The sequence below is a fragment of the Sapajus apella genome, unplaced genomic scaffold (assembly GCF_009761245.1).
Source record: "Sapajus apella isolate SASKATOON/1434 unplaced genomic scaffold, GSC_monkey_1.0 scaffold35, whole genome shotgun sequence".
Taxonomy (NCBI): domain Eukaryota; kingdom Metazoa; phylum Chordata; class Mammalia; order Primates; family Cebidae; genus Sapajus; species Sapajus apella.
Window position 1 is genome coordinate 21,083,596 of NW_022436975.1, and position 26,217 is coordinate 21,109,812.

Here is a 26,217-nt window from a genome sequence, read left to right on the forward strand (position 1 = left end):
TGACTGGAACTGAAGAGAGAGTCAACAGAGGACTGCATGGGAGGGCAAAGGGCAATGCCAAAAAGAAAACTAGTGACTGGGACGGGCCCGGGCCGCCAAGTCACAGGCAGTGGGACCTGGGGGCTGCAGACGGCAGGGACGTTCCCCAATATGAAGATCGGGGAGAGCCAAGTCCTAGGGTCGCCGAGAGAGGACCCTTCCGCCAGTCCGGCTGGGCCCCTTGGCCAGCACCCCTCGGGCGCACCTCACCCCACGCAACAACGGGTCCTACCGCCGATCCCCGGAGGCGCCCTGCATCCTTCAAGTCCCCCACGGTTCCGACGGAGTCAGGCTTTTCCCATTGCACTCCCATCTCCAGAGGAGATGGAGAAGCGCGACTGTGGGAGCTGGAAGGGGTGCCATCCCACAATTGCGGGATAAAGCAAATGCTGCACACAGGGTGTAAAACTTAACGTGGCTGAGAATTCTCAGCACGTCATGAAATCACAAAAGTTTGTACTGGAAAGTCCATTCTCTAGACATGGACTAGTGGAGATTGGCGTTAAGTGTTACTTAAACGGGTCTGTTTTATGCCTTGGAAAAGCAAGTTTTTTTTTTTCCAACTTATACTGTAATTAGTTGAAAAAAATCGGCAACGTTTGTTTAACGGCAGTTATCAAACTATGACAGGAACATATTCCCTGCTTTTACTATGAGAAGGGTCACTTGCGGGAGACAATAAGAGTGTTTATTGAGGCCGGGCGCGGTGGCTCAAGCCTGTAATCCCAGCACTTTGGGAGGCCGAGGCGGGTGGATCACGAGGTCAAGAGATCGAGACTATCCTGGTCAACATGGTGAAACCCCGTCTCTACTAAAAATACAAAAAATTAGCTGGGCATGGTGGCACGTGCCTGTAATCCCAGCTACTCAGGAGGCTGAGGCAGGAGAATTGCCTGAACCCGGGAGGCGGAGGTTGCGGTGAGCCGAGATCGCGCCATTGCACTCCAGCCTGGGTAACATGAGTGAAACTCCGTCTCAAAAAAAAAAAAAAAAAAAAAAAGTGTTTATTGAACACTTACTATGTATCTCACTGTGCTGAGTGATGTATATACGATGTAGACCTTAATCTTAAAACCTTCCGAAGTCATTACCTCTTTTCAGTTCACAATAAAAGTGGAAGCTTAAACAAGTAATTTGCCCAGGGTCACACAGGAGAGGATTTGAGCCCAGTTCTGGTGAGCTCCAAAGCCCGTGCTTTTAATCGTGTCTTCATCATAAAGTATGTAGGTGTACCACCAATTTATTTGGGAAAAGAACAAAAAAGTATGTGGGGTGTGTGTTTGTGGATGGAAAATGCCTAGAAGCCTATAACAACAAATGTTAGCGCTGGGGAATATAAGAAGTGGGCGATAAGGCACTTCCACTTTTTATTTTGCACACCTATCTAGCGTTTGAAATGTTTGCAATGACTATATGTTAATGTACATTTTTAAAGATTTTCTTTTTTTTAGCTAGCTGGAATAATAGAATTATGTTCCCAAAGCACTGAGAGGAAATGGAGTTTGTCTATGGCCTATCTTCTGCTAATACCAGTCTGTAGCGTGTCTACAATGGGGTGGGAGTCACCTGAGGTTTGTCACAATGCTGAACTCCGGATTTGCTTTCCTGTCCTCACCCACAACTGCAAGTTACTAGGAGTTGTGATTTAGGAAAAAAAAAAAAAAAAAAAAAAAAAAAAAAAAGGATTTTCCTTCGTGCTTCCCATCCCTCCCATTTTGGCGGAAGTCCAGAGTCCATCAGTCCTCTGCAATCACAGATTTTACACTTTTTAAATCTACTCGTGAAACCTCTCCAAACAAATGACTCCCCATCATTGCATTCCCATATTATTCAAAACTTCTTATGACAGCTGAAGACGTTTTCTTACAAGAAATAAACAAAAACCTCTGACAGCATAGTAGATGAGTTCCATGCCCAGGTGCTACTCAATTGCCTGAGCTTGAATTGTGTGACTTAAACTCTCTCTTGTACAATCTCTGGGCGCCCTCTAAACTTCATGCTCTTGCTGTAACAGTATTCTGTCTTGCACTAGAGTTGTTTATATATTTGTCTTTCTTTTTCACTAGATTGTAGGCTCCGCAGAGCCAAAGACCTAGTCGTCTTCTTGTTTGTATAGCACCTAACAAGAAATTGTGTGTTTTGTTGTTTTATTGAATCTGTGAAACAGAAATAATAGTATATATTCCAATCCTCATGTCCCCTTCCCCACCTCATCCTCCAATGCCTTGCTCATAAAACATGTTTATAAAAAACATTTTCCATACTTTGAAAGAACTTTGATTCCCGTGAGATCTCAGAACAATTGTTTATAAAAACTAGCCATAATTTGTAATGAATCCTCACTGTGATTATGTAAAATGAAAAGGTAGAAAAGGCAGTAGATAAGTTGACTTAATGAGACAAAGGAAAATAAGGAATAAGGAAAGAAAAAAGGCAAAGACATAGGAACTGGGTATATTACCAAGAGAGAACAACACAAAAGGAAAAAATATGTGGGTGCAGATCATAAAGGGGAAGGAAATTATTGAAATTTAGTAGAAGTAGAAACAACGTACCATGAATGGATGAGGCAAGGAAACACCAAAAATGTCAGCAGAATCATAAATGCAACAAAGAAAAGAAAATGACAAATTATATATTTAATAATATAACTTAGGAATAATCAGAATATGACTGCTATAAGACAATAATTTTTATTTTTGCCTGCCTTCTCTTACACAGTTTTCAAAGTACTCACTTTTTTCATAAGTAAATTGCATAAAAGTGGGAGATTCTACACTATTTGAGTTAACACTACTAGCATGCATCATGAGATAATCAAGAGGTAACAGTATGGCAAAAAGAGCTATAGAATATAAGCAAATATGATGTGAAGTGTCTGTAACTTACTGTGTGACCTCAAGTCACCAAACATCGCAATTTCCTCATCTGTGTAATTGGTGCAAGACTCAAGATGGTGTAAATAAATGCACTGTGTTAACTATCAAGCTCTTTATACAGAGGTAAGGGAATATTATTATGTGAGCTAAATCTGTGTGTAGCACAGTTATCTCTATTTTGGTGCACTCTTAAATTGCCAAAGCAAAAATCTATAGTTGATTCTATTAAAATGTAATCATGGGGTGGGGGGGGTCAGTTAAAACATTTGTCAATTTGATTATTGAACAACTATGTGATGAAATGTTTCATTCTTATTGTTTTCTCTCTTCTAAATCCCTTAAATATTATAGCTACCATAAATAAATGTCTAATACAGGTCAAGCGTATTACAAACATTTTTTTCTTACTGAAGTAGTCATTATATGTATTATTATTCCCATTTTACTTACAATAAAACTGAGCTTCAGAGATGTCAAGTAATTAATGTCAAGTCACAGACCTGCCTTCACTGCATATCTAAGATTGTGTTAGGATTCTACTCTTCATCACTTGTATCTCTACTACTCTAAGAAGCACATTATTGGCCAGGCGTGGTGGCTCACACCTGTAATCCCAGAACTTTGGGAGGCTGAGGAGGGTGGATCACGAAGTCAGGAGATCGAGACCATCTGGCCAACATGGTGAAACCCTGTCATTACTAAAAATACAAGAAAAAAAAATTATCTGGGCATGGTGGTGTGCACCTGTAGTCCCAGCTACTCGGAAGGCTGAGGCAGGAGAATCACTTGAATCCAGGAGGCAGAGGTTGCAGTGAGCCGAGATGGTGCCACTGCACTCCAGCCTGGTGACAGAGCAAGACTCTGTCTTAAAAAAAAAAAAAAAAAAAAAAAAAAAGAGAGAGAGAGAGAGAAAAGAAAGAAAGAGAAGGAAAGAAAGAAAAAAAGATCCTTATTCCTCAGTACCTATAATAATTCCTAGAACATACGGGGTACTCAATAAATGATCATGAAAAGACTGAATAAATGAATGAATGGGCTGCCTTCAAGTCATACTGTACACTGTCACAAGATGCATCCCCTGGTCTTATTTTGTTAATTTCCCACTTGAAAACACTTAATGATCCTTCATTACCTACAGAATACAATTCAATTCCTTTACCTTATATTAAGAACCTATTTGATATGTCCCTAACTACCTCTTCTATTCATACATCTCTTATTTCTTAAACAAAAACAAATATTAATACACCCACACTCCTTCCAGGGTATTCTGGAATAAGATTGACATGAGTTTCAATCTTGGCTCTTACTAAGTGCGTGAACTTGGGCAAGTTATTTAGTATCTCTGAAAATTTTATCAATATAATAAGAATGAATTGGAGGTAAAACCCAACTTATTCACCAATGATGAGATAGTGTACATATAAAATTCAAAAGAATCCATAAACTACTAAAATGAATGTAGGATCACAAGGTACCATATCAATTGTATTTCTTCTGTATGTTAGCATGAAACAACTGGAAAATTAAAAATTTTTAAATGCCATTTACAAAAGCATTTTAAAAATCAAATATTTAGGTATAAATTTAATGAAAGATGTGCGTGATCTCTACATTGAGGAAAAAAAATGCTAATAGAAATTCACAACAGCCTAAAAACAGAAACGGACTGGGCACAGTGGCACATGCTTGTAGTCCCAACCACTTGGGAGGCTGAGGCGGGACGATTACTTGAGCATAGGAGTTGCAGGCCAGCATGGGCAACACAGCAATACCCTGTCTCTTAAAAAATTATTTTATTTTACTGTATTTTATTTTATTGTGACAGGATCTTACTCTGTCACACAGGCCAGAGAGTGCAGTGGCACAATCACAGCTCACTGCAGCCCTGACCTTCCTAATAGTCAAGAATGCTGGCATGTGCCACCACACCCAGCTTTTTTTTTTTTTTTTTTTCTGGTAGAGATGAGGTTTTACCATCTTACCCAGCCTGGTCTTGAACTCCTAAAGCTCAAGTGATTCGCCCACCTCAGCCTTCCAAAGTGTTGAGATTACAGGCATAAGCCACCACGCCAGGCCAAAAAATTAGATTTTTAAAAAGAGAGGTGGGACCAGGTGTAGTGGCTCATGCCTGTAATCCCTGCACTTTGGGAAGCTGAGGCAGGAGGATCACTTGAGGCAAAGCGTTTGAGACCAGCCTCAAACAAAGCAAGACCCCATTTCTGTTTTAGAAAACATTATTAAGATGTCTTCAGTATTAAAATGTCAGCACTTCCCAAATGGATCTATAGATTCAATGCAATCCCAATCAAAATCCCAGCAAGCTTTGTAAATAAAAATTGAGGTACTAACTCTAAAATCTATATGCAAATATGTATTACTTAGAATAGCCAAGGCAAACTTGAGGAAGCACAAGCTGAATGACTTACACTGCTGGCTTCAATATTTACTATAAAGCTACACTAATTAAGACAGTGTAGGCACCCCCCTGGCACCAAGCAGCCTGAAAGTGCCCCAGCCCAGAAGCTAAGACAGTGTAATATTGGTGTAAGAATGGACAAGCAGATCAATGGAACAGAATAGGGAATTCAAAAATAGGCACCCAGATTTATAGTCAATGGATTTTGTACAAAGTTGTCAAGGAAATTCAATAAAAAAGGAAAGTCTTATCAATAAGTAGTGCTATCACTAGATATCAGTATGGAGAAAATATTGACCTTTTACCATACCCAAGAATGAATTCAAGATGAACCATAGACTTAAATGATAAAACCAAAACTATAAAGCGCCTAGAAGGAAACATGGGCCATGCTTGTATTCCAAGCACTTTCGGAGGCCAAGGCAGGAGAATGGCTTGAACGCAGGAGCTCAAGACTAGCCCTGGCAACATGGTGAAACTCCGTCTCTACAAAAATTAAATAAAAAATAAGCCAGGTGTGGTGGTACACACCTGTAGTCCCACCTGCTCAGGAGGCTGAGGCAGGAGATCACTTGAACCTGTGAGATTGAGGCTGCAGTGAGCCATAATCATGCCACTGCACTCTAGCCTCTGCAAGAGAGCAAGAACCTGTGTGAAAGAATGAAAGAGAGAGAGAGAGAAAGAGAAAGAAGAAAGAGAGAGAGAGAGGCCAGTTGTAGTGGCTCATGCCTGTAATCCCTGCACTTTGGGAGGCTGAGGTGGGCGGATCACCTGAGGTCAGGAGTTCGAGACCAGTCTGGCCAACATGCTGAAACCCTGTCTCTACTAAAAATATAAAAATTAGCTGGGCATGGTAGAGCATGCCTCTAATCCCAGCTACTCGGGAGGCTGAGGCAGGAGAATTGCTTGAATCTGGGAGGCGGAGGTTGCAGTGAGCTGAGATTGTGCCACTGCACTCCAGCCTGAGTGACAGAGTGAGACTGTTGTCTAAAAAAGAAACAAAAAAGACTGACAATATCAAATATTGGGGAGAATGTGGAAAATTGGAACTCTCATTCTTTGCTGGCAGGATTGTACAAACACCTTGGGAAACAGAAACTTCTTATTAAAGTTAAGCATACACAGTTCTACCCAACAGTTCTCCGAGGTATTTTTCTAAGAGAGATGAAAACAGATGTTCACCAAAAAATTGCATAGAACATTAATAGGTGTTTTATTCATGATAGTGAAAACCTGAAAACTAATTTCCATCATCAAGCTATGTGGAGGAACAAAGTGAAGTATATTCATACACTGGAATAGTACTCAACAATAAAAAGGAACGGATTACTGAAATAGGCAACAAGATGAATGAATTTCAGAAGCATTTTGCTAAGCAAAAGTAGTCATATGAGTGCATTCTGTACAATCCCATTTATACTAGGATACTACAGGAGCAGGCACAATGAATATTATAATGATGAAAGTTGATGCTAGGGTTGTGGGGACTGGAAAAAGGGAAGATAGAATTTTAGAGGGATGAAGAAATATTCTGGGATGATGAATGTGGATCTAGATGATAGTTACATTTTGACAAACCATTGTCAAAAATGTATTGAGTTATACCCTTAGGATTTGTGTAGTTTGCTATTAATATATGCAAATTATACCTAAACAAAGTACTAATGGCATTTAGAAAGTTGAGTGAGAAGGAAGTTCCCCAATATAAAGAAGTATATATACAAAAAAGCCTATAACAAACATTGTACTCAATGGTGAAACATTTATAGCTTCCCCCTGAGATTGGGAAAGAGAATTGCAAATAGTATGTCTAGTATTACCATTTGTATCCAACATCGTACAGGCAGTTCTAGCCAATGTGATAAAAGAAAAAAAAAGGCATGAGGATTGCTAAGGGAGAAATAGAACTGTCATTATTTGCAGATGGCATGAATGTTTATGTGAAAAATCCGAAAGAATCTACAGACTATTAGAATTAAATTTAATAAGATCTCTAGAATGGGAGGTCAATATACAAAAATTAATTGTATTCCTATATATTAGAAACAATTAGAAAATGAAAATTTGGGCCGGATGCGGTGGCTCATACCTGTAATCCCAGCACTTTGGGAGGCCGAGGCGGGTGGATCACGAGGTCAGGAGATGGAGACCATCCTGGCCAACATGGTGAAACGTCCGTCTCTACTAAAAATACAAAAAAAAAATAGCTGGGCATGGTGGCACATGCCTGTAGTCCCAGGTACTTGGGAGGCTAAGGCAGGAGAATTGCTTGAACCCAGGAGGCAGAGATTGCAGGGAGCGGAGATTGCGCCACTGCACTACAGCCTGGGCGACAAGGCGAGATTCCATCTCAAAAAAAAAAAAAAGAAAAAGAAAATTTGGCATGTAAATTGAAAACTGTTTGGCAACATCCATTAAAGCTGAGCATGGGCCAGGCGCGGTGGCTCACACTGTAATCCCAACACTTTGGGAGGCTGAGGCGTGTGGATCACTAGGTCAAGAGATGGAGACCATCCTGCTCAACATGGTGAAACCCCGTCTCTACTAAAAATACAAAAATTAGCCAGGCGTGGTGGCATGTGCCTGTAGTCCCAGCTACTCAGGAGGCTGAGGCAGGAGAATCACTTGAACCAAGAGGCAGAGGTTACAGTGAGCTGAGATTGACCACCTGACAGAGCAATTCCAAAAAAAAAAGAAAGGCTGAGTATGTCTCCTTGATGACCTAATAATTCTACTCCTTAGTATGTATCCTATAGAGTTCTTCAACAGAAGAATGAATGAATTACAGCATTTTTGTTCAATGGAATACTATACTGAAATGAAAATGAACAAACTGTAGCTTCACACAATAACATGTATAAGTCATGTAGAAATAACCTTGAGTAAAAGAAACCAGATACAAAAGAACACTACTGTATGATGCTATTTACATAAAGGTCAAAGATGACAAAATTAATCTATGGTGATAGATACCAGAACAGTTGTTACCTTTTGCCGGGTAAGTGGGGCCTAGGAAGGCACACGAGAGAGACTTGGGGATTCTGAGAATATTCTATTTCTAATCCAAGTGGAGCTTACATGGACATGTTCATTTTATGAAACATTTGTGTACAGTTTATTCATAGTATTCAAATGATTTAGGTACCTATGTATATTACACTTCAATTTTTAAAATGTTGTTGTTGTTTGTATTTACTGAATCTCCCTCCCTAACTAGACTGCAAACTCCCTGAAGACAAGGATTATATTTTAGATTTCTTAGTATCCCTCACAGTTTTTAGCATAGCTGCTTCATAAAATATTACTTTAGAGCCAGGCATGGTGGCTAGCAGCTGTAATTCCAGCTGCTCAAGACTTGAGGTGGAAGGACTGCTTGAGCCCCAAAGTTCAATCAGCAGTAAGCTATGGTCACACCACCATACTCCAGCCTGGACAATGAAGCGAGACCTCGTCTGTCTTAAAAAAGAATAAAAATAGAAAATAAAAGATTACTTTACAAAAATAAGCTGATACAGTTGCCAATAAAGTTTGTTTGCTTAATTTTAGTGTTAAGGACAAATAATAGTTTTAGTGTAAGTATAAATAATAGTAAAACAACATATTTATATATGTAAACATATAAACTAAAGATATATAAAATCAATTTAAGTATTGACATTTTGTCTAAAGATCTCTTTTCTCTTAGTTTATCTCTAGTAACTCCAAAGGAAAGCTCTAGATATCTATTAAAAGTAGAATCTATACTCAGGAGGTTGAGACAGGAGAGTTGCTTGAACCCAGAAGGTAGAAGTTGCAGTGAGCCAAGATCGTGCCACTTCATTCCAGCTTGGGAAACAGGGCAAAACGCCATCTCAAAAAAAAAAAAAAAAAAGTAGAATCTAATAAATTAAGCCCAATGTAAGAATCATATCTCACTTAAATACTGCTAGTATGTAAAAACTGGAATACAGATAGACATAACACCGGGTATTGGCTTCACCTGACTTAACACCACTTTACATAAAAGTTCATCGTGGGCCGGGTACAGTGGCTCATGCCTGTAATCCCAGCACTTTAGGAGGCCAAGGCAGGTAGATCATCTGAGGCCAGGAGTTTAAGACCAGCCTGGCCAACATGGCAAAACTCGGTCTCTACTAAAAACATAAAAATTAACCAGGTGTGGGGATGCTGAGGCATGAGAATCACTTGAAGCCAGGAGGCAGAGGTTGCAGTTAGCTGTCATGGTGCCACTGCACTCCAGCCTGGATGACAGAGTCAGATTCTGTCTCAAAAAAAAAAAAAAGGTTCAGCTCAAATAGGCTGATGGAGCCTCTCTTAGAATAGAGACATAGGTTCTAGACCAGAATCTGAACCCATAATCAATGAGACTTCAGCATTTTGTTTGTGTGTCTTTCTTTATGCATAACATAACATTTGCCTTTTTAGTCATTTTTAAGTTATAATTCGGTGGTATCAAATGTATTCATCTTGTTGTGCAACCCTCACCACCGTCCATGTCTAGAACTCTTTCAAGAAAATCTTCTGGACATGTAATTAAATGCATCTAGGACTCAGTTTCATACCTGAGTCCTACATTTTTAAGATTCCATGCAGCTCTGAAACACTGTATCCAGGAAATAAAGCACATTCAAAAACAACAGACTCCTTTGGTTAAAATGCAAGAGTTTTTATAAAACCCTAGGTCCAGAGACCTATGTTGGTGTTCAGTTGCAGTTAGAATAGAAAAATGCCTTTGCAAAACGGAGTGCATCTAAATAATTGCTCTTTGGCCTCATTAGAAAAACCATCTTCACAAGAATACACCCTTCACTTCTTTTGAAATAGGCTTTATAAACATGGACCACTTGACAGAGAATCTTACCACTGAACACCCATTCCAGCAATAGTCCCTGAGCTCTAAAATACAAAATTCTGTTTTTATTCAAAACATTTACAGAGTTGATCAATGTTATACTTTAATTAGTCCATTATTTATGAATGTCCTTTTTTTTTTTAAACATCTTTGATTAAATGCCTAGGCTCCTGGTTTGGTTGTTTTGTTTTCAGTTTTTCCCCCCAAATAATTATGAAGTTCCAGACACATAAATACCAGAGAAATTGCAGTTGGTCTCTTGCCCCACCCCCATGCCCTTTTAGATGATTAATGTCTAAGTTCTTAAACTGAGTGGTAGGTATGTGAATATTTATTATTCCTTGTATCTGTCACACATTATAAATATTTTCTCGGTATATATGATATTTAGTTTAAAAAGTTTAAATTTCTTTTACAATAATTGTTTTATTTAATCACATTCTTTTCTTATAAAACAACAAACGCTAACATTTAGACTCTGCTTTTCTTTTAGACCAAGTTTTAAAATAAATTACTAATATTGGGGACTTTCTCGTACACATGGCCCACTAACCACCACCGAAGACCGACGATGCTCTTTCATGACTAAACTCCCTTCTCTTTCTGCCTCCGCCTGGACTCTTTTCTTATTCTCTTTCCTCTTCTCTCTCCATATTGTGGGCTTTGCAGCTGTTTCTCTCCCTCTTTAATAGTGTTTCACTGACAATGTCACATTGCCTCATATCTGAGTTCTGCCTCTCTCTGGAGATGATTGTTTTTCTTGCTCTGGAACCCTTGTTGCCATCGCTAAGATAAAATTCCAAGCCCAAGTGACTTTGAGTATTCCCCAACAGGGCAACTACATTACCCTGAGATGCGCCATATTCATCTATACATGTTTAGCAGAGTCCCCATCCAAGTGAAGCATAGTTTTCCACAAAAATGTATATGATGGTTATGTTCTATTACCAGTACAGTACTATTACTGATGTCACAGGTATTAGAAGTGCAGGTCTGAGAATTAAAGCCCCTTAGACACCTTGTTTCTATAGGAGAACACGCTTTACTTCACCACCAATCAATGAAAAAGTAAACTTTGGAAATAAGTGCATGAAGATTGTTTGTGCTTTCCATCTAAGACTTCAAAGCCTTTCATAAAACACAGTTTTTAAAAAAGCCTTTTTCCTACAATTAATAGTCACTAAATTACTTGTTATATTCATAACTAAGATGCATTTATTAGCAACCTTTGACATGAAGCCCAGGAGATAATGCACAAAATGATTAAAAAAAAAAAAAAAAAAGATTGGGCTGGGTGTGGTGGTTCACGCCTGTAATCCCAGCACGTTGGGAGGCTGAGGTGGGTGGATCACTTGAGATCAGGAGTTTGAGACCAGCCTGACCAACATGGTGAAAGCTCATCTCTTCTAAAAATACAAAAATTGGCTGGATATACTGGCAGGCACCTGTGGTCCCAGCTACTCGGGAGGCTGAGGAAGGGAAGTTGCCAGAACCCGGGTGGCGGAGGTTAAGCCCAGATTGTGCCATTGCACTCCAGCCTGGGGCACAGAGCGAGACTCCATTTCAAAAAAAAGAAAAAGGATATGCTTCTTTCCATTTATTAATTCAGTGAAAATTTGTTTAGTTTCTACTCTAGTTCAAGTTCCGGAGGCTAGGCATGTTAGCTCGTGCCTGTTATGTTAATACTTTTGGAGGCCGAGGTGGGAGGATTGCTTGAGTGCAGGGGTTTGAGGCCAGCCTGGGCAACATGGAGAGACACCCGTCTCTGCAAAAAACTTTCTTCAAAATTAGCCTTTTTTTTTTTTAATTAGCTAATGATCACCTGTGGTTCCAGCTACTCGAAAGGCTGAGGTGTGAGGGTTGCTTGAACCCAGGAGGTTGAGGCTGCACCATTGCACTCCAGCCTGGGTGACAGAGCAAGACTCTGTCTCAAACAAACAAACAAAAAGTACTAGAGACCCAGTGCTGAACAAACTCCTCTCTCTGAATGAAATTTACAGCAAATGTGGCACATGCTAGGCACTCAACAAATATTTGCAGAGTGAGTGTGGCTAAGAAAACCATTAGAATATGATATTTTTGTTTCATAAAATTCAATGAAATCAATGAACAAAGGGGTAGCAGAATACTGTATAAATTAGGCGGGGAAATTTTACAGCAATAAAAGTTAAAATACTTCCTATTCCTACTGAAGTAATGGTGGGTGGGAATATTGGGTGACCACGACCAGAAAGGCAACACCTCTACAACCCAGATGGCTCTTACTTTGTTGGGCGCTGCTTAGGAGACAAGTGCCATCCCACCACCACCTCTACACCTTTTGCTCATTGTAACTTTGAGACCTAAGTGCATTTTCTCCACAAGCAATTTAGATTTATCATCTTCACTTCAAGAATTCTGCACCCACTTATAGTAGCATTATAACAGAAGACAGAATTTTACCGAATGTAAGAGGCTTTAGTCCATAATAATTAATTGCATTTTAAATCCCATCTTCATAGATATTCATAATGTATTTCTTCTTTATGATATTACTATGATTGCAATCCGCCAAAAGCCAAACGTTTGTGTATTAGAGTTCTCTAGGGAAACAGAAATTAGATATGTATGTCTAATAAAGAGATTAATTTTAAGGATTTGGCTCACACAATTGTGGAGACTTGAAAGTCCAAACTTTGCAAGGAAGGACAGTAGGCTTGAAATTGAAGCAAGAGTTGATGTCATAGTTTTTAGTCTGAAGGAAATCTAGAAACAGAATTCCTTCCTTCTTGGGGGCCTCAGTGTTTTCTCTTTATGCCTTCAGCTGATTTAAATTTTCAATGAGCACTATTGATTTAAATGTTAATCACATCTAAAAAATATCTTCAGAGCAACATCCAGACTGGTGTTTGGTCCAGCAACTGGGCACAACAGCTTAGATGAATTGACACATAAAATAAATCACCGCAGACCATTACTTCTCCACTTGGACCCCTACACACCTTCTTAAGCCATACTTAATCTTCAAGTGAAGACAATAGCAAAGTCAAACTTCTGCCTAACATGATACACCTATCTTGAGTGCAACCAAAAATACTCTAACCCTTTTCCCAGAGGAGAAAGCAAAGTCCTTGAGTAATGTTCATTCTTCTTAACATCTTGTAACTTAAATATTACTATGATACTGTCTTAGTACATTAAATGCTGCTGTAACAGAATACTAGAGACTGGGAAATTCATAACGAACAGAAATGTATTGACTCATGATTCTGGAGGCTGGGAAGTTCAAGACTGAAGGGTCAAATCTGGCGAGGGCTTTTGTGCTTTATCGTCCCACGGCAGAAGGCAAAAGAGAGAGTGAGAGAGTGAGAACAAAGGGTATGAAACTCGCCCTTTATAACAACGCACTCTTGCGGTAATAGCCTAATCACTTCTCATTAGGCTCACCTCCCAGCATTATTGCCTTGGGGATTAAGTTTCTAACACATGGTCTTTGGGGGACGCATTTAAACCACAGCAGATGTTAAGTTGATAATACTTGATGTAAAATCAATACATCTTATGTTATATGTTAAGGAGATATGGGAGGAAAGAAAACAAGATATTTGTCCAGTACATGCTATATATGCATTCAAACGAAATACGGAAACAATTACCATCTTCATTTCTGTAAACGGTCATGTGGTTGTAGCTAATACTTAAAACTGTCTTCTTGGTTCTGGGCACGGTGGCTCATGCCTATAATCCCAGCACTTTGGAAGGCTGAGGCAGGAGGATCTTTTGAGGCCAGGAGCTTGAGACCAGCGTAGACAACATAGTGAGACCTAGCCTCTGTGTATGCTTCGGCAGCACATATACTAAAACTGGAATGATACAGAGTAGATTAGCATGGCCCCCGCGCAAGGATGACACGCAAATTCGTGAAGCGTTCCATATTTTTGAAACTTTGAACTATGAAAAAAAAAAAAAACTACCTTCTTTCATTATCCATTCTGTATTCCCCTTGCCCTCAGCAAGCACATCACTCAGCTAGTCATGGTTGTTTAGCTAGTCAGGTGACTCAAATCTTCATTCATGGAAGATCTAAGTAAGCCATTAGTAATTGTGCCTGAATTGGATTGTAGTTTTTCATTGATTTTACTCTAGGGTATGGTAGGACTAAGAGACGCCCTAATAGATCTCCTGCATTTCAGTCTTTTTTGTATCTCCATCGTATCGTTGCAGACTAGTTTCTCTTGGCAATCAGAATCAACCATCCCAGCAGTACATTAACTAACTTCTTTGCCTGCTAATTCAGAGGCACAAGAAAGCCAAAGTGGCCAGGTAGCAATCTTAACTTCCAGTTCAAGGAGTTACTGCTGTGTTTGCTAGTGGCAGAATTCTTCCCTTTGGAACTAAGACTTCTAGGTTAGCAGGACATAAAATCTCAGGAGTAAGTAGGAAGCAAAAATTTTGCTAGTGGATCAGTAGCATGGTAGTGATACTCCCTCCCTCCACTGTTCTATCAAGCCAGAGATGCTTCAGGATGATGGAGAACATGTAAGACAAGTGAATTTCATTTCCTTCTGCACTTCACTTATCATAAAATGAGTTTCATGATCAGAAGCAATGCTGTGTAGAATGCCATGATGGTGAATAGGAGGACCCATTCTGTGGATACCAGTCAGCCTCCTTCCCAGAGACTCCTGTCATCATTCAGTGAACTCATAAACAAGGTGACCATGAAGGCAATATGGACTTCCAGTCAGTGGATGCCACTGCTAAGCTCTCAATCTGCCAGCAGCAGAGACCAACCTGAGTCTCCCATATGGCACCATTCCCTAATCAGCTAGCTACCTGGTGGCAGGTCGATTACACCGGACTGCTTCCAACATGGAAGAAGCAGCATTTATTCTGGTTATAGATATACCTTCCCCGCACAAAATGCTTCTGTGAAAACTACCATTATAGACCACTTTGCTCAGAAGCACCATCTCTTTGCAATATTTTTCAAAAGAATATACATAGCACTGAAATAGTAGTGTTAAAACAGTCTAACTCACTTTTTTTGTGACCAAAAATCTAGTACTCTATTTGTAATAGATTCATTTTCATAAACTTGCTCTAAAATGCAAAAAAAATCATATTCATAAATGACAATTGGTTATAAACATAATACCAGCAATGTGATATATCTGTAGTAATAAAGTGAGTGCTCTATTCAGTATGCTTTCCATCAGTGTATAGAATGGGTTGTCAGTTCCAAGCTGAGAAGATTTGGATCCCCACAGGCATAATTTCAAGATTTTTTTATAGTATAGTGGAATTTTGTAGGATTTTATATTAAAAAAAAAACTGGATACCCAGATTCTTTATTGAACAAACCCTCCCAGTGCTTTTGGCTTTGTTTCACTGTTGGCTTTTTCTTGATTTTTGCTAGGTTTTTCATATGTTAAATTTTAAGTAGGGACATTGTTGTAATTCTTTAAGGAGTTTTTATCTTCGGTCTGCTCACTCCTAAAATGATGTTTTTTAAATGAACCAAAAGGATATATTTTATATACCGTGTTTTAAATAAATAGTCAGTGAAAATGTGTGTAATAGTATTGATTTTAAAGTACTATGCTATGATGGGTAATCTATTTTCTTTAAAATTTGTAATTCTTTCCTTTCCCTTAAATATATCATTAACTTGCAATGATCTTAACTACATTTTAACTCTGTTCTGGAGTGATTATGTTTTCTTTATGATGGGCTCTTTTATCTTTTTTTTTTTTTTCCTTTTTTTCTTTTTCTTGTCCCTACTTATTGTTTCTTTTCTATTCTTTGTCTTAATGTCCCTTTATCATATACTTTCATTGCTTACTTGCTTTTTATCTAACTCTGTAAATCTTTTCCTATAATCCTAAATGATTTGTGTCATGTATTAAACTAAGTTTTTACTATATTTTTCACCAACTGTTAATCAGTTTTTGTGATTTTAAGGCACCCTTAAATGTGACTTTAATTTCAAATAAACTTCCCATTTGCTATTGACATAACTATAATGTTTGTATACATCTTACTTTCCCATGACTTCCAATTAACCACGAACGACTACAGCTTTTAAACTTGATTTAGGTATGATGCTATAGAAATATACTTTGTTAATATGCTTGAAATTAAATTGTAACATATTCCTTATTTGGGGAAAGCCTGTGCACATGCCTCTGTCAAGCATATATGGCACTTTATCATATTTGCCTGAGTATTTTTTCTCCTGCTATTAGATTGTAAGCCCCTTAAAAGCAGGAACCACATTTAAATCTCTAGTGTCTGGCACAGTGCAGGTTTTTAATGAATGGATAGTAAATAAATAAATGGATGGATGAGGACAAAGTTGTATAATTTCCATGGTCTTGTCCAAAAAATACTTCCTCTGCCAGCTCCAAATGATACCCAATGCAATTTCTTTCACAAAAGCCAAGTATTTTACTTTCCCAACTGGACTTATTTTACAACAAAAATACCCTTAGAAAAGCACATTTATTTAAACCTATTCATCCAAGGCAGAAGTTCTTAATCTTGGCTGAAATTGGCTGAAAGTGAGAATCATGTCCCCATCCCAGTAAAAATAAATTAGAAACACCAGTCCCCCCACCCCCGGTGAGTCTAATGTGCAGGAAAGCTGAGAACTACTAAGCTAACTAAGAGAGAAGCAACTGATGGCGTGTTCTAAGGAGCATGAAAATAAAGCGAGGTCTCTAATGACTGTGGCAGAGAAGTTCTTTGCTGAGGGAAGGGAGGTGGAGAGTTTGAAGAGTCCAGTTTGCCCTTCAGGAGGCTGGAGGTGGTAGGAGACAGAAGTGTTTGGTTTTATTGTTGTTTTTAGAGTCGGAATCTCACTCTGTCACCAGGCTGGAGTGCAGTGGCATGATCTCGGCTCTCTGCAACCTCCACCTCCCGGGTTCAAGCGATTCTCCTGCCTCAGCTTCCCGAGTAGCTGGGACTACAGGCACGTGCCATCATGCCCAGCTAATTTTTGTATTTTTAGTAGAGACTGGGATTCACCATGTTGGCCAGGATGGTCTTGATCTCTTGACCTTGTGATCCTCCTGCCTCGGCCTCCCAAAGTGCTGGGATTATAGGCATGAGCCACCATGCCTAGCCATAAGTGTTTTTTAAGGTATCTATTATTATTTTTTTAATTAAGAAGAAAAATTATAAGTACTGTCAAAAGAGGTAAACTTTGAAGAGGAAGAAGATTTAATTTTAAATTTTAAAATGAGGTCAGAGATTCCAACAAATGCTAATAAAATGGATCTTTGAATTTTTTTACAAAAAATACCATTCAGGCAGGCAAACACAGCAAGTGTATTAGCTATACAGACTAATACAGTAGGGGAAAGCCTAAAGAAGAATCAAAGTTGACATGACAGAACTTGAGAGAAGAAAAAATTATTAGTATTAGAATATTAATTCTTTAAAACCTTGACACGGTGGCTCATGCCTGTAATTCTAACACTTTGGAAGGCCAGGGTAGGAGAATCTCTTGAGGCCAGGAGTTCAAGACTAGCCTGGGAAACATAGCAAGACCCCCATCTCTACAAGAAAAAAACACAAAACAATTAGCCAGGTGTGGTGGCATGCGCCTCTAGTCCTAGCTACTCAGGATGCTGCAGCAGGAGGATCGCTTGAACCTGGAAGTTCAAGACTGCAGTGAGCTATGATCTCACCACTGCACTCCAGCCTGGGTGACAGAGTGAGATCCTGTCTCAAACAACAAAAAAGTATTTTTAAAATTTGTGTCTATACAATAATAATTTCAAAACATGAAAACTATATGTCACTGTGGATGAGGACTAGAAAAGAAGAGAGATATTAAGTGACTGGCATGTTTAGGTGTATTAAACTTGAAGCTTGAAGTTCTAGTTCCTACTTTGCTATTAAGATGCTGTATATGTGGTGAGGTTTGGGCTTCTGGTTAAAAGTGAAAATATAGGCTGGGCGCAGTGGTTCACGCCTGTAATCCCAACACTTTGGGAGACCGAGGTGGGTGGATCACCTGAGGTCTGGAGTTTGGGACTAACCTGGCCAACATGGTGAAACCCCATCTGTACTAAATATACAAAAATTAGCCAGGTGTGGTAGCACGTGCCTGTAGTCCCAGCTACTTGGGAGGCTGAGGCAGGAGAATCACTTGAATCCGGGAAGCAGAGGTTGCAGTGAACTGAGATCACACCACTGCACTCCAGCCTGGCAATAAAGCAAAACTCCGTCTCAAAAAAAAAAGAGTAAAAATAGAAAAAGAAGAAGAAAGAAAAGATGCTGTGTGTCCTCATGGGGATCTCTTCATTTCTCTGGGGCCCACATTTCTTCTCTGCAAAGTTAGGGAGTTGAAAGCTTCAACTAAACTAGTGCTTCTTGCAAGGATCGTCTAACAGAGCAAAGAAGTGTAGCCCATGGCTCAGAGCCAGGGCAACCTGAAGCACTCACTGCAAGTCCAAATTTTTTTGAAGTCTCATGTTTTGCCTCATGTGAATTATTTCTCAAAATGCTGTTTTTTGTTTTGTTTTGTTTTTTAATGGGGTCTCACTCTGTTGCCCAGGTTGGAGTGCAGTGGTGTAATCTTAGCTTACTGCAACCTCTGCTTCCTAGGCTCAAGCAATCCTCCCACCTCAGCCTCCCAAGCAGCTGGAACTACAGGTGTGTACCACCATGCCCACCTAATTTTTGTATTTTTGGTAGAGACAGGGTCTCACTATGTTGCCCGAGCTGATCTCAAACTGAGCTCAAGCAATCCTCTCACCTCCCAAAGTGTTGAGATTACAGGTGTGAGCCACCGATCCTGGACAAAATGCTGTTTTTTAAAAAAAAGTTCATGAGCTTTTTATTATTTGCTGTTCTTTTTGTTTTTTTTTCTTTTAAATACACAATTGAGCCCATATTGTATATACAATTTTATATTCTGCTTTTTTCATTATCATATTTATCATATTTTATATGTCATTAAAATAGCATTACCTTTCTTTTTATTTTTTCTTTTGAGATGAGGTCTTGCTATGTTTCCCAGGCTGGCCTCTAACTCCTAGACTCAGCTTCTTGACTGGCTGGGATTACAGGCACCGCCACCATGCCCTGCTGGCTATTTTTCTTTTAAGAACTATATAATATTCAGTCATATGGCTTACTGTAATGCATTAACCTTCTCCTGATTGGGATGTTCATGGTAGAGCTCAATGTGTTTTCATGTCCACTATACTCCTTTCCCACCACTTGCCTCCATGTAAAGGCTGAGCTTTCTTCATACTTTCTGGTTTTTTTTTTTTTTTTTTTTTTGAGGTGGAATTTCACTTTTGTTGCCCAGGCTAGAGTGCAATGATATGATCTCAGCTCACTGCAACCTCTACCTCCCAGGTTGAAGTGATACTCTTGCCTCAGCCTCCCAAGTAGCTGGGATTACAGAGATGTACCAACACCCCCGGCTAATTTTTGTATTTTTAGTAGAGATGGGGTTTCACCATGTTGGTCATGTTGGTCTCAAACTCCTGACCTCAGGTAATCTGCCTGCCTTGGTCTCCGAGAGTGCTGGGATTATAGGTGTGAGCCACTGGTCTCCGAGAGTGCTGGGATTATAGGTGTGAGCCACTGTGCCTTGCCTTTCTTTATACTTTCTAATTGAATCCTCTGAAGTGCAGGAGATCATAAGATGAACATTTTTCTCTCATTGCTGCAGTGAGTGAAATGGCCTCTTGGGGATATAATTGTAATTTGTCATTTTTAGAGGTCTCACCCTAAAGAGGGGGAAGGAAGAGAACATGACTGAAGGCTGACTCCACACAAGGCCTCTGTAAAGGTTGTCGCATGTCACCACCCAGCAAGGGAACAGCTATCCTACTTCATGGAATAATAAGTGGAGACTCAAAGGAATGAGTAACTGGCTACAAATTGTTTGATCCACCCCAGAGCTGTGCCAGGTGGTCCCGGGCAGCACACTGTGGTTCCATAGCAGCAGTAGAGCCAACACAGGGTCCCCGACACCCTCAGCCAACCCAGTCTTCCCTCAGCTCTGACCTCAGTTTCTTTTCTTGGCTGCACAGTGACCTTTCCTGTGATTAACATCTTATTTTTTGATGAGGATCCTTTGCATACAGCAAATAGTTTGTTTTCCAGAGGATATATAAATGAAGGATTATTTAAGGTTTAGAGCAGGAAGCAGAAAACTTTCTCTTTTTCTTTTGGTATATAAACTGTATTAGCAGACAAGGCCACAGACTTAGTGCTTCTTGGACACTGCTACTGAATGGCCACAGTGGCCAGTGGTTTTGATGTGCTGGCTTCAGACACGAAGGTCCCAGAAGTAGCACAGCCCTCTATGGGCTGGAATCTTCTTCAGTTGCTCAAGGTCTTCATGGAGCTTGTTACCCAGACCATTGACCAGGACCTGACTATAGTTTCCAGCCTTTCCATCCTTCTGTCTGTTCAAGAACTGGTTAGGGATCTTGAATGCATGGAGTCTACATAGTGGCGATCACATGTTCCACCTCATCCTCAATGAGTCCTGCGCTCTTGGTGAGGTCAGTGCCCGCTTTCCCAACACCACATGAGCATATCTTCGACGTACGCCCTCAACGGCAGTGACGGCAAAGGCTATTTTCTGCCAACATGGATGTTGGTGTTGAGTACTCACAAAATAGAACTTTTTAGGGATCATGAGAGACAAGGCAGCACAAGTGGCGGCAGGCAAGCCTCCTGTGGAAGAGCAAAGCTTTTCTGCAAAGAGCCAGATCGTGAATATTTTAGCCTTTGCAAAATATGTGATCCCCCTCCTAACTACTCAATTCTGTCCTTGTAGTGGGAAAGCAGCCACAGACAATAGGAAACAATGGGTGGGCTCTGTTCCAGTAAAACCTTATTTAAGGACACAAATGTGAATTTCATGTAATATTCATTGCTTACAAAGTGTTTCTCTTCTTTTGAGTTGTTTCCATCCATTTGAAGATGTACGAACCATCCCTAGCTCACGGGCAGTTCAAAAGGCGGCATGGACAATCATTTGCCAAGCACCCCACCTCCCAAATGGGTGCAGTGTTCAAATGTCCAGGCTGCTGAAATGAGCACCAGTCACTCTACTAGGAGGGTTCTAAAGGACATACATAAACAGAGATCTCAGCCAATAAATTCCTACTTGTACATTAACATGTGCTGAGGGTGGGTGATAGGCGATGACAGAAATGCATTTTCTATTACAACTGATAATCTGAACTAATGCACTTTTTTTTTAAATTTTACTTATTTATTTATTTAGAGATGAAGTTTCGCTCTGTCGCCCAGGCTGGAGTGCAGTGGCGTGATCTCAGCTCACTGCAACCTCTGCTCCCAGGTTCAAGCAATTCTCCTGCCTCCACCTCCCAAGTAACTGGGATTACAGGTGCACACCACCACACCCAACTAATTTTTGTATTTTTAGTAGAGACGGGGTTTCACCATATTGGCCAGGCTGGTCTCGAACTCCTGACCTTGTGATCCACCCGCCTCGGCCTCCCAAAAAGCTGGGATTACAGGCGTGAGCCACCACACCCAGCCAACTAATGCACTCTTAAAGATACTGAACATGTTTGAGAGCAAGCAAAATGTGTATATGATATGACACTATTTTGGTGACCAAAAAAAGCATTTATACTAAAAGAAAACTAATCTAAGAAACAAAATAACTGCCTTTAACAGATCAATGTAATTAATAGATGATAAGATACTACACTTTATATTTTTGATTTTTATAAAGCATTCATTTACTTATATGAAATTGTACTGAAGAAATCAATTCAAATTGATATGATTATGGGCACTGGTACATAACTAAGAACTGACTAAAAGATCAGCAGAAAACCTGTCATGCTTTAAGTTAAAGGCAAGCACTGTGAACTCTTTGATACCTGGCATGCTGTCAACTAGAAAGCTTTAGTGAGTGGTCCTTTGATCTACCCATTCAATATTATTTGATCCAAGTTCCTGGAGGGCAAAGTCTATGTCTATGCATCTATTTGTTTTAAAATTTCTTGTGCCTTGTTCTATGCCTGACATGTAGTAAACTCAATAAATAGAGCTAAAAATGAATGAATGAATGAACGAATGAATATGATGGTGAGGCTGAGACACTACAAAAATTTGAATTGGCTTTTGGTTTTGTTTTTTTTAGAGACAGGGTCTTGCTGAGGCTGGAGTGCAGTGGCACCATCATAGCTTACTGTAGCCTTAGCCTCCTGGGCTCAAAGGATCCTGCTTCAGCTTCCCAAGTAGCTGGGATTACAGGTGTGTGCCACCACACCCAACTAATTTTCAAATTTTTTTGTAGAGACAGGGTATCCTTATGTCGCACAGGCTGGTCTTGAATTCCTGGGCTCAAGCAATCCTCCCACTTTGCCCTCCTGAAGTGCTGGAGTTACAGATGTGAGCACAGTAATACTAGTGTACCTGGCCTGGTTTTGTATTTAAGCCAAAAATCCTAAATTACATTCATTATGTATTATATTCTAAAATTGTTAGAATATAGATGTTGTGCCAAATTGTAATTCTCAATTAAATTAGTATTTTTAAAAAGTGAACTCGAACTTAGTAATAAATACCTTAATTCAGTATTCAAGAGAAAAAATGAAGAGCATTTCATTAAAAAAGAGAAACTAGGCCGGGTCTGGTGGCTCACACCTATAATCCCAGCACTTTGGGAGACTGAGGCAGGTGGATCATGAGGTCAAGAGATTGAGACCATCCTGGCCAACGTGGTTAAACCCCATCTCTACTAAAAAAATACAAAAATTAGCTGGGCATGGTGGTGTGAGCCTGTAGTCCCAGCTAGTCAGGAGGCTGAGGTAGGAGAATTGCTTGAACCCGGGAGGCGGAGGTTGCAATGAGCCGAGATTGCCTCACTGCACTACAGCCTGGCGCCTGGCGACAAAACAAGATGCTGTCTCAAAAAAAAAAAAAAAAAAAAGAGAGAGAGAGAAAGAGAAACTAGTAAAATGAGAAATAAAATGAAAATTAACTATGAATCTTTAAATATATAATTTTTACTTTAAAAAGGAAGAGTAAGATATTATCAGGTAGAGAATTATATCTGAGCATAACTAGGGATGTGTTCACATGAATGATTTACTAAAATCAGATATATAAGGTAAAACACCTTTTCATTTACTAGTCTTACAACTCTCTTTAAAAGCAGTTAAATTTTCTCAGATTACCTTTTAGTATGAATGCTTTTATTGGTCAGCATAGCAGCGTTATATCATTTAAATATTTAGTACCCAAAAAACCCCAAGCAAATAGCTCGATAATGTGCTGCTTGAATGTTCTAAAAGCCCTTACAAAGTGTCTCAATGTTATAAAAAGTTGAGTAGTGATTTCCCACAATTTGTACAAGTGGTACTCCACCAAGCTTCCTGCCCCTGTTCAATTTCTCTCAACTTACTGGAGTAAACTATTTATGCTGAAAGTTGGCGGTAGGAGGAAGATGCCAGGAGAGGAGCTCTGTGGTCCCCAAATTTATGACATATGCTGTGTGACATGCCTTTAACTTGATGGCAAGCCAGTGGTTTACATTCACTTTCTAGGAAGTCAAATCAGGCAGGGTATAACTGGATATTGTGGCCTTTCCAGCTTCATAAATTCAGTATTTTAGTTGGGTATGGATAAATGTCACAATGATATGCCACGAATGGCACGAAAATCAGTTTACATAAACCTGCCCTTAATGAGGTTTTTTGTTTGTTTGTTTTTTTTTGAGATGAGGTTTCCCTCTGTTGCCAGCCATGCAGTGGCACAATCTCGGCTCACCGCAACCTCTGCCTCCCGGGTTCAAGCGATTCTCCTGCCTCAGCCTCCCAAGTAGCTGGGATTACAGGCGTCTGCCACCACGGCCAGCTAATTTTTTGTATTTTAGTAGAGAGGGAGTTTCACCATGTCAGCCAGGATGGTCTCAACTCCTGACCTTGTGATCCGCCTGCCTCAACCTCCCAAAGTGCTGGGATTACAGGCATGAGCCACTGTGCCTGGCCCTTAATGAGGTTTTTTTTTAAGTGAAAAATGAAAGTCTAAAAGTTTTAAAATTTGAATAAAATATACTTGAATCTCTTATTACAATGACATATAAATAAGGGAAAAATATTGCAAAAATTAGCATGGTTCTCATGGCAGGATTGATAAGAATATGCTGTATTTCCCCCTCAAAGGTCTTCTCAGAATACTTTTGCTGGCCAGGCATGGCGGTTTCACACCTATAACCCCAGTGCTTTGAGAAGTTAACGTGGGAGGACTGCTTGAGTTCAAGAGTTTGATGCCAGTCTGAGAAACATAGAGAGACCCTATCTCTACAAAAAAACCCACAAAAGTTAGTAGGGTGGGTGATGGCATACGCCTATAATTCCAGCTATTCCAGAGGCTGAGGGGGGGGAGGATGCTTTGAACCTGGGAGGTTGAGGCTGCAGTGAGCTATAATCACGCCACTTCACTTCAGCCTGGGCAAGACCTTGTCTGTCTCTAAAAATATAAAAATAAAAATTAGCCAGGCATGGTAGTACATGCCTGTTGTCCCAGCTACTCAGGAGGCTGAGGCAGGAGGATTGCTGGAGCCCAGGCGGTCAAAGCTGCAGTGAGCTGAGATTGCACAACTGCACTCAGCCTGGGTAGCAGAGTGAGACCATCTCTACAAATAAAAATGAATGCTTTTGTGGTTATATAAAAAATTGTTTAAGGAAAAAAATTATAATGTATCTTGCAATCTTTAATTTCCAGCTGTTCTACGGTCAATGATGACAGGAGACAGGAATTTAGCTTAGTAGTGTGCCCAAAGCAAGGCGGCACAGCCACTGTTCTGTGGGGCGGATTGCTCAGCAAGCAACATGCCCTCTGTGTGGCAATCTAACATGTGCCCATGCTGAGATAATTTGCTAAAAAAGAAAAGTCTAGAACAAAAGCTATTACTTCATCTCAGCTACTTACTGTGAGAAACTATTCTATATGTTGTTGTATGATTTTCAGTCTCATATAAGAAGGAAGGTATGCTGTGGCTGATGTCAATATTTAACTATTTTGGAGTCTCTGCATTTCAAAACCTTCACAAACTTCAAAACTCCAATTTGTAATTATACTGCCTTATGCCAAAACATATTTGTCTGGATCAACCTAAGTACAGTGCACATCAGCTTACCTTCAGGAATTATAAATGCATAATTTTGAGATGTTTTGTGGCAATACTATAATAGGCCCCATTCTTCCATCTTTTTTTTTTAAGCCTGATAAAAATATGTGCATGGGTGCTGGGGCATTTGGGTGAGCACCAGCCTTCCAGACTGCTCCTGTTAAATGAAGGCGGTTTCTCTGCACAGGGAGCTGCGGAGGCTGAAAACCTCCTCAAGGCTGTCCCAGAGGTGATGAGCCTTCCAATTAAGTGGAGCTACTTAGGTGTGCCTTTACAATAAAGTAGGAGTGCTGTAGCTGCGTTATAATTCCCCTTAATGTATGCATTTTTCTTTCTACTTCCCTCCCTTCCTCCTTTTCATCCTTTCTCGCTTGCTACTTTATTTGTAAATGTATGTTTCTTTCTAGATTAAAGTCACTTCATACACATGTAAGGCAATTTCTCCCAGAGTTGTGATGGTTGTAAAGTCATCCCTAAGAACCTTGTTTGACATCTCACTGCCTTTTTATACAGGGAAAGAATAAGGGAAAATATGGAACAATCATAATTAACCATAAATGAAGAATATAAAAATAATACAAGTGAGGTTTTAAGTCTCAATCATCAATTTCGAGAATAGGATTAAAGACTAAAATCAAAGATATCAGCAAAAATGATTTGTACACTCAAAAAGAATGTAGGGCTTTAAAAATATTTTACTTTTAGTTTTAGTTAATGGTCCTTTGCTTTTGTGTGTGGGGCTTTTGTTTTGTTTTGAGACAGGGTCGCCTTCTGTCAGCCCAAGCTGGAGTGCCATGGTGTGATCATGGCTGGGCTAAAGCGATCCCCCTGTCTCCACCTTCCCAGTAGTGTGGATTACAGGTGTGCGCTACCACTCCTGGCTAATTTTCTTATTTTT

General features: G+C 39.8%; 1 non-coding gene across 1 annotated transcript; it reads left to right on the forward strand.

Annotated features, from left to right (window-relative positions):
- The first annotated feature begins 14,003 nt into the window (after window positions 1-14,003).
- LOC116563651 lies at window positions 14,004-14,108 on the forward strand. Its single transcript, XR_004274497.1, has one exon. It is a non-coding gene; the product is annotated as a U6 spliceosomal RNA (small nuclear RNA).
- The last annotated feature ends 12,109 nt before the right edge of the window (window positions 14,109-26,217 follow it).